Source organism: Leptonychotes weddellii, chromosome 16 (assembly GCF_054177405.1).
Source record: "Leptonychotes weddellii isolate Sample4059 chromosome 16, ASM5417740v2, whole genome shotgun sequence".
NCBI classification, from domain to species: Eukaryota; Metazoa; Chordata; class Mammalia; order Carnivora; family Phocidae; genus Leptonychotes; species Leptonychotes weddellii.
Window position 1 is genome coordinate 10,168,536 of NC_138384.1, and position 16,902 is coordinate 10,185,437.

Consider the following 16,902-nt stretch of genomic DNA (forward strand, 5'->3'; position numbering starts at 1 on the left):
TGTTGTTTCATTTTCTCCCCTTATTAACATAAACAAAAGTATCTCCCGGGGCACCTGGGTGGCTCAGTTGGTTAAGCGACTGCCTTCGGCTCGGGTCATGGTCCCGGGGTCCTGGGATCGAGTCCCACATCGGGCTCCCGGCTCAGCGGGAAGCCTGATTCTCCCTCTCCTACTCCCCCTGCTTATGTTCCTGCTCTCGCTGTCTCTGTCTCTGTCAAATAAATAAATAAAATCTTTAAAAAAAAAAAAAAAGTATCTCCCAACACTCCATTCAGAACACTCTGATAACAGGCTGTTCAACTTCACGGTCTTGCCAGATACGCACACTAAGAATTGCTACATGTCGGGCGCCTGGGTGGCTCAGTCGGTTAAGTGACTGCCTTCGGCTCAGGTCATGATCCTGGAGTCCCTGGATCGAGTCCCGCATCGGGCTCCCTGCTCAGCAGGGAGTCTGCTTCTCCCTCTGACCCTCCCCCCTCTCATGTGCTCTCTCTCTCTCATTCTCTCTCTGTCAAATAATAAATAAAATCTTTAAAAAAAAAAAAAGAATTGCTACATGTTAAAGTTATTTAATAAAACAATAATAAAACAAAAGCACCTGTATTAAAAAAATTGTTAAGGGAAATTGGAAGCAATAATAATTTGGAAAGACCTAAAATTAGACTTACAGACTCTAGAATTTGAAAGCTAGAAAGACCTTGAGAATGATGCTAAGGTAGCACAAAGTGCAGATAAGGAAATTAAAGTTCAGAAAGGTAGAAAATAGGGGCATCTGGGTGGTTCAGTTGGTTAAGCATCTGCCTTCAGCTCAGGTCCTGATCCCAGGACGCTGGGATCGAGCCCTGTGGGCTCCCTACTCAGCTGGAAGCCTGCTTCTCCCTCTCAAATAAATAAATTAAATCCTTAAAAAAAAAAAGGTAGAAAATAGCCTCCTGGTGTTTGTAAAACTGTTGTAAGGTGAGAGCAAGAGCTACCTTCCTTCCGCCATATCAGGGTGCATCTGCCTAACACATAGTTCACCTGCAAAACTCACATACTACAGCACCTAATATCAGGGCAGCTTTTATTTTCACCTTCATGACAAATGGTAAGGCTTCATATGTGAAAATGTTAGAGGGAAGTTGTTCGCAATAATTTATATTTTTTATTTCTTCTTCTCCTTCTCTGCTACCCATCCTCCCTTCCTCCTACTTCTTTTTCTCCCTCTCCTCTTCCCCCTTGTTTTTTTTTTTTCCTTCTGTAACAATCAGCATATGCCAGAACAAAATAAGCAATCTATTCAGGCTCTTGGTAGGTCTGCTGACCATGACTGGGTCAGCGTATAAGGTCAACCTCATGTAGGTTGCACAAGACAAAGGCGAATACGTTAGTAATAACCAATACACAGGGAATCTGCTCATTTACCTACTTTTCTTTCTAGTTCACAAATATCCCTTTACCAGCATTTACCAAAATATATTTTTTTAAATGTTTGGTGTTTCATAGTCAAATTAATTTGATTTGACTCTCCTTATCAATCGATTCTCTACCTCCTGCCACCACCTCACCAATACTCCATACACCCAGCTCTCAGGCTTAGGCACCACAAGCCTTCTGTGATGGCACCTCCAAATGATATCCAAAATCTGGGCATCTGTCTTCATCTCAGCTATGACCACCCAGCTCCACAAAGCATTACCTCACCCGAACTATCTCAGTGACCTCCTCCTCACCTTTTTTGTTCTCCTGTTCCCTGTCACCATCCCCATCCACAGCCCTAATCTCTTCCCCTTTGAGCAGTCAGGAATATCTTTAAAGGTAAATCAAACCGTGTCACCCCCAACCCCATTGCTTCATTTGCCACAGAACAAAATCCAAGCTCCTTATCAAACACAGCCTTTGACAACACCCTCCATTATGCTTTCACCACACTGTACCCCCTGGAACAACCAAGCTCAGTCCTGCTTAGAGCTTTGCACCAGCTGTCCACACTACTCCGAAAGTTCTCTGCGCAACCAGCTCCTCTTGCCACTTCAGGCCTTGGTCAAAATGTTACCACCTGAGTCAAACCCTTTCTAATCACAGTTTCAAAAGCGGTGCACCTGGCATACCCCTGCATCATACCTTCCTATTTTATTTTCTTCATATTACTCATTATTTGGGGTCTTCTTTTGTTTGATTATTGTTTGTTTGTTTATCTTATCCCACTAGAAGACTAGCTCCATTAAAGCAAGGACCTTCAGTCGTCTCCATTCACAGTACCTAGATCATGGCTTGGCTCAAAGTGGTTCACAGTAAAATATATGTCGGATGTGTACATTTGGGAAAGATTGGGCTTAAAAACAAAACAAAGTTCAACAGGTTCTCAATTACAGAACCTCTCAGCATGTCAAATGTGAATGTGCAAATGTGCACTGTATCTCCCATAACCGAGAGAGTTATCCAGTATGTTTTCAACTATTAGGTCCACATTCCTAGCTACTGTTTCCTACAACACAAATAGAATACTGTATAAACCCACAGATATTTTAACTCTGATAACCAGACCCATCTAGAAAGCCCCATTCTTCCCACTAGTCAAAATTTTTATACTCTGGGCATTGGGGTATGTGTGTGTGTGTGTGTGTGTGTTTACAGGCTCTCCAAGCCAGGGTAATGTGCATCCAGGGTTGAGGCCCTGGTCCATCAACATTCAATCCTAATCAGGCCCTCTTACACTTCAATTCTACTTTCCTGGGTGCCACGGGCAGGCTAATACAATTTTGATTTCTTTCAGTGAACAGCTGGGTGATGAATCAGATAACCCTCCAAAAGAACTCACATTTTGCCAACATTAATGTACAGTCACAGATTTAGATAGATGCCACTATGATGATCTCAACATCTTAAGGGATGAGGAGAAAGATGCAGAGTGGCAGCGGGGCAACAAACAGGTAAGTAGAATGGGGAGGTCTATGAATGGCAATCTTTCACATTTTACCTGATTGATTTATGAATTATTTAGAGTTTAAGAACATAAAGAAGAAATATAAGGTGCTTACCTTGTATATGTAATAAAAATATCTTGGCACATTCAAAATTTTAAGCAGCTTTTTCTTACAAAGGGCAAGGGAAATCGTGAGGTGGAGGGTATGGGATTTTTAGCACATCCCCATCGTCTCTGGATTTTTAAAAATGAACATGTATCAATTTTACAATAATTAGTAAAATGAAGTAAGACGTAGACATAGGAAGTGTGTGTATACAGTGACAGAGTAGGCAGAACATTATTTCATAATGCTCTGAGTACCTTAAATAACTTTCTAGTATCAACGTCATTGGGGGAATATGCACCATTAATTAACTATGATTTAACTGAAGAGTAATATTTGTCTCGTCTTGCTCCCCATGTTGAAATTTTTTCAATACATAGGATAACAACAAAGATTTTGTTGTGGAATTCTGTATTTAATGGGTATTTTTTCATAATGTTAGTGAATGAGGCATGGGGTTGATGTTACATTACCTCATAAATTAAAAGTTCTAGGCATACTACCAGGTTTCAAATGTATTTCCTTTGCCTAAGAGGTATTTCTCAATTTGCTATGAGGATTTTTTTTTCACACCATCACAATTCATAAAAGAACACACGGATTTAGGGGCGCCTGGGTGGCTCAGTTGATTAAGGGTCCAACTCTTGATTTTGGTTCAGGTCCTGATCTCAGGGTTGTGGGATCAAATCCTGTGTCAGGCTCCACACTCGGTGTGGAATCTGCTTGGGACTCTCTCTCTCCCTCTCCTTTTGCCCCTCCCCCTGCTCATGCTTTCTAAATAAATAAATAAATAAATAAATCTTTAAAAAAATAAAATAAAATTTAAAAAAAGAACACATGGATTTAAATTGCTCTTTTAAAAACATGTTTTTACTATATGGATGTTTGTCTTCCCTTTTATTATAGATTCTGAATTTTGGTGTCTGTCAGAATTACCTGAGGAGTTGTTTAAAAATGCAATTTCTAGATCCTGCGCCTCATGCACTAAATCTGTGAGTGGGGCCCTGGAATCTGCATTTCTAGTGCATACCAAGCCCATTTGTGCTGTTGGTCTTCAGCTGGCTTTGAAAATTTTTCTGGCTTGTGGATAAGCCATGCTCTTTCCCCTACCTACATTACTACAAAACTTTTCAGAGAAGGAAAAGATTTTTGGAGAAGGGTTCACCCAGGCTAACTTCCAAAGAGAGAAATAAGTAGCAAATGTGTTCTGTGTTATCAATCTAAAGATCAGTGTGCAACTCTGTGTCTCAGCATCAGGTGCAGAAGAAATATATTATGTAACTGTAATACTTCCATCAACCCTATAAAGTAGTTATTTTTGTACCCACTTTAAAGCTGAGGATAATGAAAATTACAGAGATTGTGTGCCTAAAGCCACACAGCTAGGAAGTGGCAGAGTAAAGATTTAATCCCAGGCTTTTCTGACTCCATAGCACATAATTTAGCTAAGCTATCAGTAGGCCTCACTCTAACAGAACATGAAAGCAAACAACCCACCCTAGAGGAAGCTTGATATTTTGTTGGAGGCTTCCCCACCGCCTCCCCCACCCACTGGCTTTTTCTCATAATTTACATTTAAAATCTTTGACACATTGAGAGTAATGCAACTTAGATGATTGCTGAACATAACTCTACCAGTTAACATTTATAGGCAAAAGGACTGTTCTATAAACTTTACATTTTCTCAAAATTATTGGAGTAGAATAAAAATAAAAGACAAATGTTTGATAATCAATAGGACTCTTGCATAAAATGATAATCTCCTAATAGATATAGAATATAAAAGAATATGCCAGTATTTCATCAAATATATAAAATATCTACAAATAGAAGTAAGGTGATGTGTCTTACGTGATAGAAATCAAAAGGTCTTAATTGTATTCTTCTTTTCTTTGAGGCCTGATGATTTTCAAACTCAATGAGGTATTCGTAGATAGTTTAGAAATGTATTCTAAACAAGATAATTTATGGAGTTAATGAATTAAAGTTTTTCACAAGATTTTAAGTATTTCCATAATGATTCTAAAGTTTATGAGGAAGTGTAATAGCATTAATCTATTTTATCAATATTAATTGAGCAACTCATCTATGTAAGTCAAGATGCATAAAGGGAAATGCCCATATGGCAGTTCATAAGGGGATCCAGAACACTGCTGTAATAAATCAGAAACATGGGACCACTTACATGTAGTTATACAGCAGGCTATGTAATTACATAAAAATTGGTTTCACTCCCACCAAAATAAACAGCAATATTAATATAAATTCAACATGACAAGCAGGCAAAAATGCAAACCCCCGACCTCTCCTGTTGTGAAAATTCATGTAACTTACATATGACCTATTTCCAAGTACAACTCGTTTTGACACAGTCAGCTGACATGCAGACACTAAATGCATCATAAAAACATGCTGTCTAATGGAAGTCAGCCCTTTGTTTTATGATGTTGGTTATAAATATTTACCAAGTGTGCCAGTATGCCTCCCAAGAGGTTGTCTTATCTAAAAACCAAAAAATGCAAAAGAAAAGCGAAGAAAAAATGAATATTCCTGAAAAGCGGGGAACTTGCTAACATAAACCCAGATAAGAATAACTTTTAAACATATGTTGAACAAGACTGTTGTAACTATATGTATAAATGCTGATTCTCTCTTGAGTGTGAATGTCATTCATTTATGTAATAGAGAAATAGCAATGAGAGTACAGAAAGCAGATTAGAAAATTAAATTTTGTTCCATGTATATAATAAATCTCAAATTTCAAAATAAGAAAATAGAATTTTATTAATATAAAGTCAGTTTCTACCACCCCTCTCTGAAAATATTCACTATCTTTAAAATCTTTATTTGAAGGGATACCAAATTACTGGCAATATTCCAATAAGGTCCCATGCCTTGGCCATTTTATTAGAATCTGTGGAGATACCAAATTGTAAAATACACTGTTTCAGCCCTTTTAGCATAAAAAGGTTTCAATTCTCAAGATGGCAAGATCAAATGGCAAGACTGAAAAAGCATGTGAAAGATACAACCTTGGCTATATTTTGTAACTATTGTTCAGAGATAGCAATAAATTGTTTTATGGAAGATATGTCTACAGGTCATTATGCTTAAATTTATATTAGGGTAATATATGTCCAGTTTTGTGGAAAACTAAGGTTTTATTGAGATGAAAAATAACTTCTAGCTTAAAAAAATAATCATATTATGGTTGGTAGACTAGGAAATTCTGAACAATCTTCCTGCTAGAAAAGCTGTACAAAATGAAAAACGGAATGAAGTGCTAAAAGACAATAAAATATTAAATGTCCAAGATCTGGGAGAAGAAAACCTAAGGAAGCGAGCCCTACTTTTGAGACCCTTTACCCTTTCTAAGATTCCTGAAGAGAACCTGAGATGCGAAGCACCTGAGGAGATCTTTTTACAACTTCACAGGGTTAAAGACAAAATTTTAGTTCTAGGTCCCCCAAGGATGAGAATATCCTATAAGCTTCCTACAGCTTAGGATACAGGGTAAGCCAGAGACAGACAACTCCTTACAGGGACTAAAATTCAGCCTCCTATCTTCTCAATAAGATTAAGATGGTCAGAGATGTCAAGTGCTCATTTCTACCTGCAGAAATAAATAAAGTTATACTCTGTAGAAAGATATCCTTCTAGGTCGCAAATTGTTCATTCTTCAAACATGATGTCCTATACACAATAAAAGTAATAAAGCAGCAGCAAAATCTGTTCTTAAATGGAAATTCAGAGAGATGTGACACAGAGGTGGCGAAGTCAGTTAAGCATCTGACTTTTGGTCTCGATTCAGGTCATGATCTCATTGTTGTGATCGAGCCCTGTGTCAGGCTCCACACTCAGCATGGAGTCTGCTTGAAATTCTCACTCCCCCCTCCCTCTACCCCTCCCACTCATGCTCTCTCACTCTCTTTCTCTCAAATAAATCAATAAATCTTTTTTTAAAAAAAGGGAAATTCAGAGTCTTGGATACAAAGACACATACATTAGTAAGTAGAAAAGCATCAGCTCTATATTTAAAGCACCTGGACATCATTCTTGTTCTCTAAACAATAAGAAAGCTGGACAAACTTAAAATCAATGACCTTTCTTAGACCTATCTGAACACTGAGGTTACATGCGCTATGGACTGGATTGTGTCCCTCCAAAATTCATGTTGAGGCCCTAATCCCAACATGACGGTGTTTGAAAGTGGGGCCTCTGGGAAGTAATTAGGTTTAGATGAAGTCATGAGGGTGGAGCTCCCATGATGGGATTAGTGTCATAATGATGAGATGAGAGACCAGAGCCAGATGAGGACATGGTGAGAAGGCTAATTACAAGCCAGGCAGTGGGTTCCCACCAGGAACAGAATCAGCCAGCAACTTGATCTTGGACTTTCCAAATTCCACAACTGTGAAAAATAAATGTCTGCCACCCAGTCTACAATATTTTGTGACAGCAGCCTAAGCTGAATGAAACACATGGCAAACTACCACCCTGAAATCTGGAGAGACAAGACCATCCAAAGAGTCAGAGCTGAGATCTGTCCACCTAGAGCAGAAGCCACTAGTGCCATAAACTGATAGGGCTGCTTATGAGGTAATATTGATAAATCAACGGAGGCTAAGGGTGGACTGGCATGAGAGAGAAACTCTTGAGGACCACAGTCTTAGAGGGCCCCCACATTTCTGTGAACTTGACTTCCAGGAACCTTTCCATGCTCTCTGTGAAGATCAGAAAAGGATTCCCTCCCAGCTCTGGCAGGGAGAGGAGAAGGTAATCATTGCAAAATATGCCCAGAGTGTTCTGTACACCAAGGGCCTACTGTCCAGGGGAAAAGACTGCCAGAGCCTCATCCTAATTAGCAAAGAACATTCCTCCCACTCTGGTTTCCCTACTCTCTGTGTCCCACCTAAGGGAACAAATAGTCCTCAGGAGTCAATAGCCAGGGATGCCTGGGTGGCTCAGTCATTAAGCATCTGTCTTCAGCTTAGGTCATGATCCCAGGGTCCTGGGATTGAGCCCCGTATCAGGCTCCCTCTCAGCAGGAAGCCTGCTTCTCCCTCTCCCACTCCCCCTGCTTGTGTTCCCTCTCTCGCTATGTCTCTCTGTCATTAAAATAAATAAAATATTAAAAAAAAAAAAAAAGGAGTCAGTAGCCAAGAAAAGAAGTAAGGGGCAGAGGGAAACAAGCCACACCACCAGAGAAACACTAGTGAAGGTCACAGTCCCAAGACAGAGGCCCACTAAAAACACTGACATTTAGTTGGAATATTATAGAATGCTCTCTTATCCTCATATCATATCATCATACCAATAGAACTCTAGTATAATAATACTCGATAATAGCTGAAAGAACCACAAACACAGACCACCTTGGAAGAAGACCCCAAAGTCAAGAGGAGAGGCAAAAACAAGAGTCCTAGATAAATTTGAAGCTTCTGGCACCTACAACACCTAGAGCAAACATTAAATACAGCCCAATTCCTTGCCAGATTAATATAAATCCTCACACAAAAAAACCTATTCACTTCAGTTCCCATTACTAGATACAGTATGTCCAGATTTCAGCGAGAAATTGCAAGGCATGCCAAAAGGCAAGAAAAAACACATTCTGCAGAGACAAAACAATCATCAGAGCCAGTCTTACATATGTCTCAGATGTTGGAATTATCAGACTAGGAATTAAAAACAACTGTGATTAATATGCTAAGGGTTCTAATGGGACAAGTGGACAGCATGCAAGAAAGATGGGTAAGATAAACAGAGAAATGAAAACTCTAAGAAAAAACCAAAGGGAAATATCAGAAATCAAAACATTGTGACAGAAATGGAGAATGTCTTTGATGGGCACATTGATAAACTCAATACAACTAAGGAAAGAATCAGTGAGCTTGAAGATCAAAAAATGCAAACTTCCTAAACTATAACGCAAAAAGAAAAATGCAGAAGATAATATACCAGAACTGGGGATAATTGCAAAAGTTGAAACATGTGCATAAGTGGAATACCAGAAGGTAAAGAAAAAGAGAATGAAGTGGAAGAAATATTTGAATAATGGCCAACAGACTTTCCAAAATTAATGACAGACACCAAAGTAGACCCAGGAATTTTAAAGAATAACAAGCAGGTTAGAAATCAGAATAAACTATACTGAGTCATAACATAATGAAGCTGCAGAAAACGAAAGATAAGGAGAACATTGTGGAAGAAGCTGAGAAAAACAAATACCTTACCTAGAGAGGAACGAGGATAAGAAGTATATTGGACTTCTATCAGAAAACACATAAGTAGGAAGAGAGTGGAGCAAAATATTTAAAGTGTTGAGAGAAGTAAAAATAAATTTAGAATTCTACACCTGGAGAAATTTTCACTCAAAAGTGAAGAAAAAATAAAAACTTTCTCAGACAAAAACCAACAGAAGTCATTGCTACCAGACCTGCTTTGCAAAAAGCATTTAAAGGAAGTTCTTTAGACAAAAGTTTAATATAATCGGTCAGAAACTTTCAAAGAAAAGAAGAGCATTTGAGAAGGAATAAAAGAAGTTACAAGAAAATAATTTTTCTTATTCTTAGTTATAAGATGACTATTTAAAGAAATAATACTAAAAATGTATTGGGTGATTATAGCTTATGGATAAATTAAATTAATGGCAGCAATGTTGCAAGGGGTGAGAGGGAGGGACTGGGAATACTCTAAGGTACCTGCACTACTTAGTAAGTAGCATAATGTTATTTGAAGATGGTCTTAGATAGGTAAGGGCAGTCACTAGAATTTTTTGAAGTATATCAATATGGAAAGAGATAAAATTGAATAATACAAGATGCTCAAATTCAGATAACACATTAAAAAGGGGGCAACAAGAAACAAAAGACAAATGCAACAAATAGAAAATGGTTACAAACATGGCAGATATTAATCCAAACATATCAACAATCACTTTAAAAGTGAATGGTCTAAATACAACATTAAAAGACAGATTGTCAGGGTATAAAGAATGAGACCCAACTATATGTTATCCATAAGAAATCCACTTTCAATACAAAGACTAAAATAGATTAAAAGTAAAAGGACAGAGAAAGATATACTACACTGATGTCAAAAATCCAAAACTAGCAAAATTAAAATCACCAGATCAATAAAATAGTAATTAGCAAGAGTTGATTGTGCATATAAGAATAGTTCAAGAATTGAGAGCTTTCAAACCAAAATTGCTCTGAAGGTTAGAGGTGTGTGTGACATTACAGAATGGCTTATAAAGTGAAAATGAGGAAGCTGTTTAACCTTTGTAGTGATTGGTTATTACAATGGGGGTTTCCAGATGGCAGGGGATTGATTAAAAATGGTTATCTTATACCATTTTTTGAAAGATGACTTAAGTTTCACTTACGTTCATGAAATAAACTAGATTTAGTTTTGCTTATGGGGCTTAAATGGTTTTGTCTGCTCAGGGAATTTTCAAGTTTGGTTTTCATTTTGTATTTTAGCCTAACACTAACACTGATCTAAAAAAAGCTGGAGTGGCCATATTAATTTCAAACAAAGCAGCCTTCAGAACAAGAAAGATTATCAGAGATAAACAGGAACATTGCATAATGGCAAAGCAATCAATTTTCAACATGGTGTAACACTCCCCTATCTGTAGCACATAACAACAAAGGGTCAAAATACATGAGGCAAATACTGATAGAATTGCAGGGAGAAATAGACAAATCCATTATTATAGCTGGAGTAGTTGATACATCAAAAAGACAGAAAAACAGTAAGAATATAGAAGACCTGTATATCAGTATTAGTCAACTGGATCGAACTGACATTTTAAAATATTCCATCCAACAGCAGCAGAAACAGTCCTCTCAAGATCATATGAAACATTCACGAAGACAGACTGCATTATGGGCCCTAAAACACACCCTCACAAATTTTATAGAAACTGTAAACTGTACAAAGTATGCTTAGACCACAATAGGATAAAACGAGACATAAGTAACAGAATGATAGCTAGAAAGCCCAAAAATATTCGGAAATAACCCAAGAGCTAAGGCAGATGTCTCAAGTGAAATTTTTAAAAAACTGATATAAATGAAAATAAAAATATAATTTATCAAAATGTGTGAGATACAGCAGCATTTGTAGCATTAAATGCATACATTAGGGGGAAAAAACCCAAAGACCTAAATAAATAATCTCAGTTTCCATCCTATGAAACTAGAGAATGTAGAACAATATAAATATAAAATAATCAGAAGAAAAGAAATAATAAAAATTAGAGCACAAATAAGTGAAATTGAAAACAGGAAAACATAAGAGAAAATTAACAAAATCAAAAGCTCTTTCTTTGAAAAATTCACTGAAATTGATAAATCCCCACTCATGCTGTCCAAAGAAAAGTAAGAGAGAAGACCCAAATTATCAATGTCACAAGTGAAAGAGAAGTCACTGGTGCTGAGCACATGGACATTAAAAGAAAAAAGAAGATTAATGTATTAAGGATGGATGTTAAGACATTAGGGAAAAAAATACAGTAAATTAAAACCAAGACTGAAACGCAAAGTAAATGATAAAAATAAGGCTTTGAAAGGACACTGAAATTAATGAAACCCTAGCTAAACTGATCAAGGAAAAGAAAAAAGAAGAGACAGAAATAACCAATATCAGGAATTCAAAAGAGCATCCTACTATGATCCCATACAAGTTAGAATGATCATAAGAGGTTACTTAGAATAGTTTTTGACAATTTAGTGAGCAAGTTCTAAACAGACAGCAACTTGCCAAAACAGATGAAAAACAGGAAAATCTGAGTTGCCTATCTCTGTTGGCAAAATTAAATCCATAATTTAAAAATGTTCACATGTGGATGTGAATTTTCTAAAGATTTAAGGACATTTAAACATTTAAGGACAAAAAACAGTGATCTTATACAAACACCTTCATATAGTAGGAAAACAGAATGCTTCCCAACTTGTTTTCTGAGGCTAGCTTAACCTTGACATCAAAATCTGACACAGAACTTTCAAGAAGAAAAATAAAAGCCAATCTTATTCATAAACATATATCCAACTATCCTTTAAAATAGTTGCAAAATTATAATAGAATACAGAAATAAAGAAAAAGTTTCATAGATCATAACTTTTTAATCAAGTTTCTTCCAGGAACACAAGGATTGCTTAATATTTAAAAATCTTTCAAGGTAGGGCGCCTGGGTGGCTCAGTCATTAAGCATCTGCCTTCGGCTCAGGTCATGATCCCAGGGTCCTGGGATCAAGTCCCACATTGGGCTCCCTCCTCAGCGGGAAGCCTGCTCTCCCTCTCCCGCTGCTTGTGTTCCTGCTCTCGCTATCTCTGTCTCTGTCAAATAAATAAATAAAATCTTAAAAAAAAAATCTTTCAAGGTAATTAATCAAACTGAAGAAAATATGATCTTCTAAACAGATGTAAAAAGAGCATTTGATTAAATTCAACATCTAAATGTGATTTAAACTTTTAGCTAAAAAGGGAATTTCTAAATCTATAAAGGACATCTACAAAAATCTTACAGCAAAAAGTCACATGTTAAAAGAAATGCTGAGATCTGCTTTGAGCTTGAGAATCAAAGTATGTTCTCTATAGACCCTTTCATTCCACATGAGGTGAATAATTTAATTAGGGTAAGAAAAATACTGAACAGGTAATATGGATTGGAAGGAAAGAAATAAGCCTGCTGTCATTCATAGGTAGCATGATTGTTTATGTAGAAATTACTTTATAGCATGTGGTTAGCAAATTTGCTGAATGAAAGTCTATATATCGATATGGATTGAATTTAGACACCTATTAGAATGGCCAAAATCCACAACATTGCCAATACCAAATACTGGTGAGGATGTGGAGCAACAAGAACTCTCATACATTGTTAGTGAAAATATAAAGGGACAGGAATTACCAAGATACTCTTGAAGAAAAACAAAGTTGGAAGATTTTCTTGACTGGGCATCAAGTCTCAGAATGTTACAAAAATAATAGAATGTCATATTGGCAGAAGATTACTCAAACAGACCAGTGGAACAGAACAGAGAATCCAGAAACAGACTCAACATAAATGGGGAATGGGTTTCTGACAATGTTTGCAATGCAAATCAGTTAGAAAAACAACAAACAAACAATAAACCACCTCTTGTAAATGCACGGTGCTGGGTTGATCAAATATCCACACTGGGGGGAAAGAGAAGAAGAAAAAAAAAAAAGGAAAAGGAAGGTTGATCACTCCCTTAAATCATGGGCAGAAAGCCATTCTAGTAAGATTGTAAAGCTAAATGTGAATGGAGCTAGCAGATGTGCTAGAAGATAGCACAACTGGATATCTTCACAACCTGGAGGAGGGCAAAGGTGTCTTAAACATGACACAAAAGGAAAGGCTGACACATAAGAGGAAAGGTTAACAAATCAGAATATATTAAACTTAAGAACTTCTGTTCATTTACAGATGTTAAAATAGTGAAAAGAGAAGCCACAGAATGGAAGAACCTATTTTTCAGTATATTTGTGTCCAGGATTTATAGAGAACTACAAAGAAATAAGAAAAAACGGGACAAAGAAATATCTAAATGACTAGCAGACCTATGCAATGGTGTCCAGCCTCATTAGTCGCAGGACACTGTAAATTCAAACCACAGTGTGAGAGTTCTGCATGCCAACCAGAATAACTAAAATTGAGGCAAACATTAAAAATCTAAAATTAAAAGAAAACTGGTAATACCAAGTGTTGTCAAGAATGTGGAAGACATGTAATTTTTATACACTGCGGTGAGAGTATAAATAAACATGATCTCTATAAAAAGTCTTTCACATATTCCACTAAAGTTAAACATACACTTATTTTATTTTACTTATTTATTTATTTATTTATTAAGATTTTATTTATTTGACAGAGAGAGAGACAGCGAGAGCAGGAACACAAGCAGGGGGAGTGGGAGATGGAGAAGCAGGCTTCCCGACGAGCAGGGAGCCCGATGCAGGGCTCAATCCCAGGACTCTGGGATCATGACATGAACCGAAGGCAGATGCTCAAGGACTGAGCCACCCAGGCGCCCCACATGTATTTATTTTATGAGCCAGCAATTCCCCTCTCAAGAGTGTACCCAACAGGAAAGCAGGCTTTGTGTACCAAAGGCACATGAATGCTCCTGAAGTATTATTCAGAATAGTTCCCAAATCCAGCTCACATGTCTATTTGTAGAAGGGATAAACACATTCAGATACACTCGCATAATGAGATGCTATAAAGCAATGAAAATAAATCAATTATACCTATGCACAACAACATGGATATGTTTCTCAAACATAATGTTAACACAGGTAGCCACATGTAAAAAAAGAATATATTGATTCATTTCTTTTGAATATAATTCAAAACAGGCATTCACAATCATGATAGTGATAACTTTGGGAGAAGATGGAGGTAGCAGTGCCCAGGAAAGGGATGAAAGGAGGTGTTTGAGATACTGGAGTATTCTTGGCCTAGGTAATATTTAAATAGGTGTTTTTGCTTTTTGATAATAAATGAGCTCGGGGGGTGCGTGTGTGTGTGCGCGTATACCTTTTATCTTTTCAGATATGTGTTGTATTTCAATATAAAAAGTTAAATGAGGAGGAGAAGCAAGATGGCGGAGGAGTAGGAGACCCAAATTTCATCTGGTCCTAGGAATTCGGCTAGATAGTTATCAAACCATTCTGAACACCTACAAACTCAACAGGAGATCGAAGAAAAGAATAGCAGCAACTCTATGAACAGAAAAGCAACCACTTTTTGGAAGGTAGGATGTGCGGAGAAGTGAATCCAAGGTGATATTCGAGAAGATAGATGGCAGGGGGGAGGGAGGGAGCCTCCATCAGCCGGGTCTGGCAAGTGATAGAGCAGTGGAGCACAAAATTGGAACTTTTAGAAGTCTGCTCCACTGAGGGACGTCGCTCCAGTGGCTAAGGAGGGGGGGGGAACCCTCACTGGGACAGTGTGGTTCAGGACCCTCGGGCTCACAGGAAGACCGGGGGTGCCTGAATGCAGCAGAGCTCCCAGGTATTGGAGTAGGGAAGCTGGCTGCAGAGACGAAGCCGAGGAGCAGGCTCTCAGCTCGGGGTTGCCATAAACAGTGATCTGCAGCACACTCAGGCCACTGCTCATCCAGCAGGGACCCAACAAGCGGCAGATCCGGGGATACTCCCCTTCCTCCCCCAGGAGGAGAGGCGCAGGAGCCCACCCCAGGAATCTGCTGGGTTTGGAGACTCCAAACGGGGTCATGTGCCAGAGATAGAAATGCTCGGTCACAGGCCAGGTGAGTATGGAGTGTGGCCGGATACCGGGGAGACAGGAGTGACTGCTTTTCTCTGGGGGCTCACTGAAGAGTGGGGCCCCACATTCTCGGCTCCTCCGGGGCCAGAGATTGCAAGGCCGCCATTTGCACTCTCGTCCTCCAAAGCTGTATGGAAAGCTTTCAGGGAACAAAAGCTACCGAGAGCAAACACGAGCAGATTACTTAGCCCGGCCACTGGCAAGGGCGGTACAATTCCACCTTGAGCAAAGACATTTGAGAATCTCTGCAACAGGCCCCTCCCCTGGCAGGACTCCAGCACTAGGGGAATACAGCACATAGAATTCATGGCTTTTTTCCCCATGATGCTTTAGTCTTTCAAAGTTAATTTTTTTAATTTTCTTTATTTTCTATTTTTTTAAAATTTTTCTTCTTTCCTTTTTCAACCAACTTATCAATTCTCTTTTTAAAGTCTATTTTTAATTTTCATCTTTACATTCATAATTCATCCCTTCATCATATTTATCCTTACTTTTGTACATATATATAAGTTTTTCTTTCTTAAAATTTTGGGAGGCAGTCTCTTCTGAAGACCAAAACATACCCAAAATCGTGTGGCTCTGTTCTATTCACCAGCCTGATCATATTCTTTTTTTTTTTTTCCCCCTTTCTTTTCCCCCTGGTTTTGGGTCTCCTCTGTTTGTTTATATTATATTTCTCTGGGGTCATTGTTACCCTTTTAGCATTTGTTCTCTCATTCATCTATTCTTCTCAGGACAAAATGACAAAACAGAAAAACTCACCTCAAAAAAAAGAACAAGGTGCAGTACCGACGGCCAAGGACCTGATCAATATGGATATTAGTAAGATGTTGGAACCAGAGTTCAGAATGACGATTTTAAAGATACTAGCTGGGCTTGAAAAAAAGGATAGAAAATACTAGAGAATCCCTTTCTGGAGAAATAAAAGAACTAAAATCTAACCAAGTCAAAATCAAAAAGGCTATTAATGAAGTACAATAAAAAATGGAAGCTCTAACTGCTGGGATAAATGAGGCAGAAGAGAGAATTAGTGATATAGAAGACCAAATGATGGAGAATAAAGAAGCTGAGAAAAAGAGAGATAAACAACTACTGGATCACGAGGGTAGAATTCTAGAGATAACTGATACCATATATGAAACAACAGTACAATAATTGGGATCCCAGAAGAAAAAGAGAGAGAGGGGCAGAAGGTATATTGGAGCAAATTATAGCAGAGAACTACCCTAATTTGGGGAAGGCATCAAAATCCAGGAGGCACAGAGAACCCTACTCAAAATCAATAAAAATAGGTCAACACCCCAACATCTAATAGTAAAACTTACGAGTCTCAGAGACAAAGAGAAAATCCTGAAAGCAGCTCGGGACAAGAGGTCTGTAACCTACAATGGTAGAAGCATTAGATTGGCAACAGACCTATCCACAGAGACCTGGCAGGCCAGAAAGGACTGGCACCGTATATTCAGGGCACTAAACGAGAAAAATATGCAGCCAAGAATACTCTATCCAGCTAGGCTGTCATTGAAAATAGAAGGAGAGACAAAAAGCTTCCAGGACAGACAAAAA

The 16,902-nt window shown here is 38.1% G+C and overlaps 1 protein-coding gene across 2 annotated transcripts in view; it reads right to left on the reverse strand.

The window, feature by feature from the left end:
• The window catches only part of CNTNAP4 (contactin associated protein family member 4), a 178,087-nt gene that overhangs the window by 118,373 nt on the left and 42,812 nt on the right, over positions 1-16,902 (reverse strand). The gene's annotated exons all lie outside the window — the stretch shown is intronic.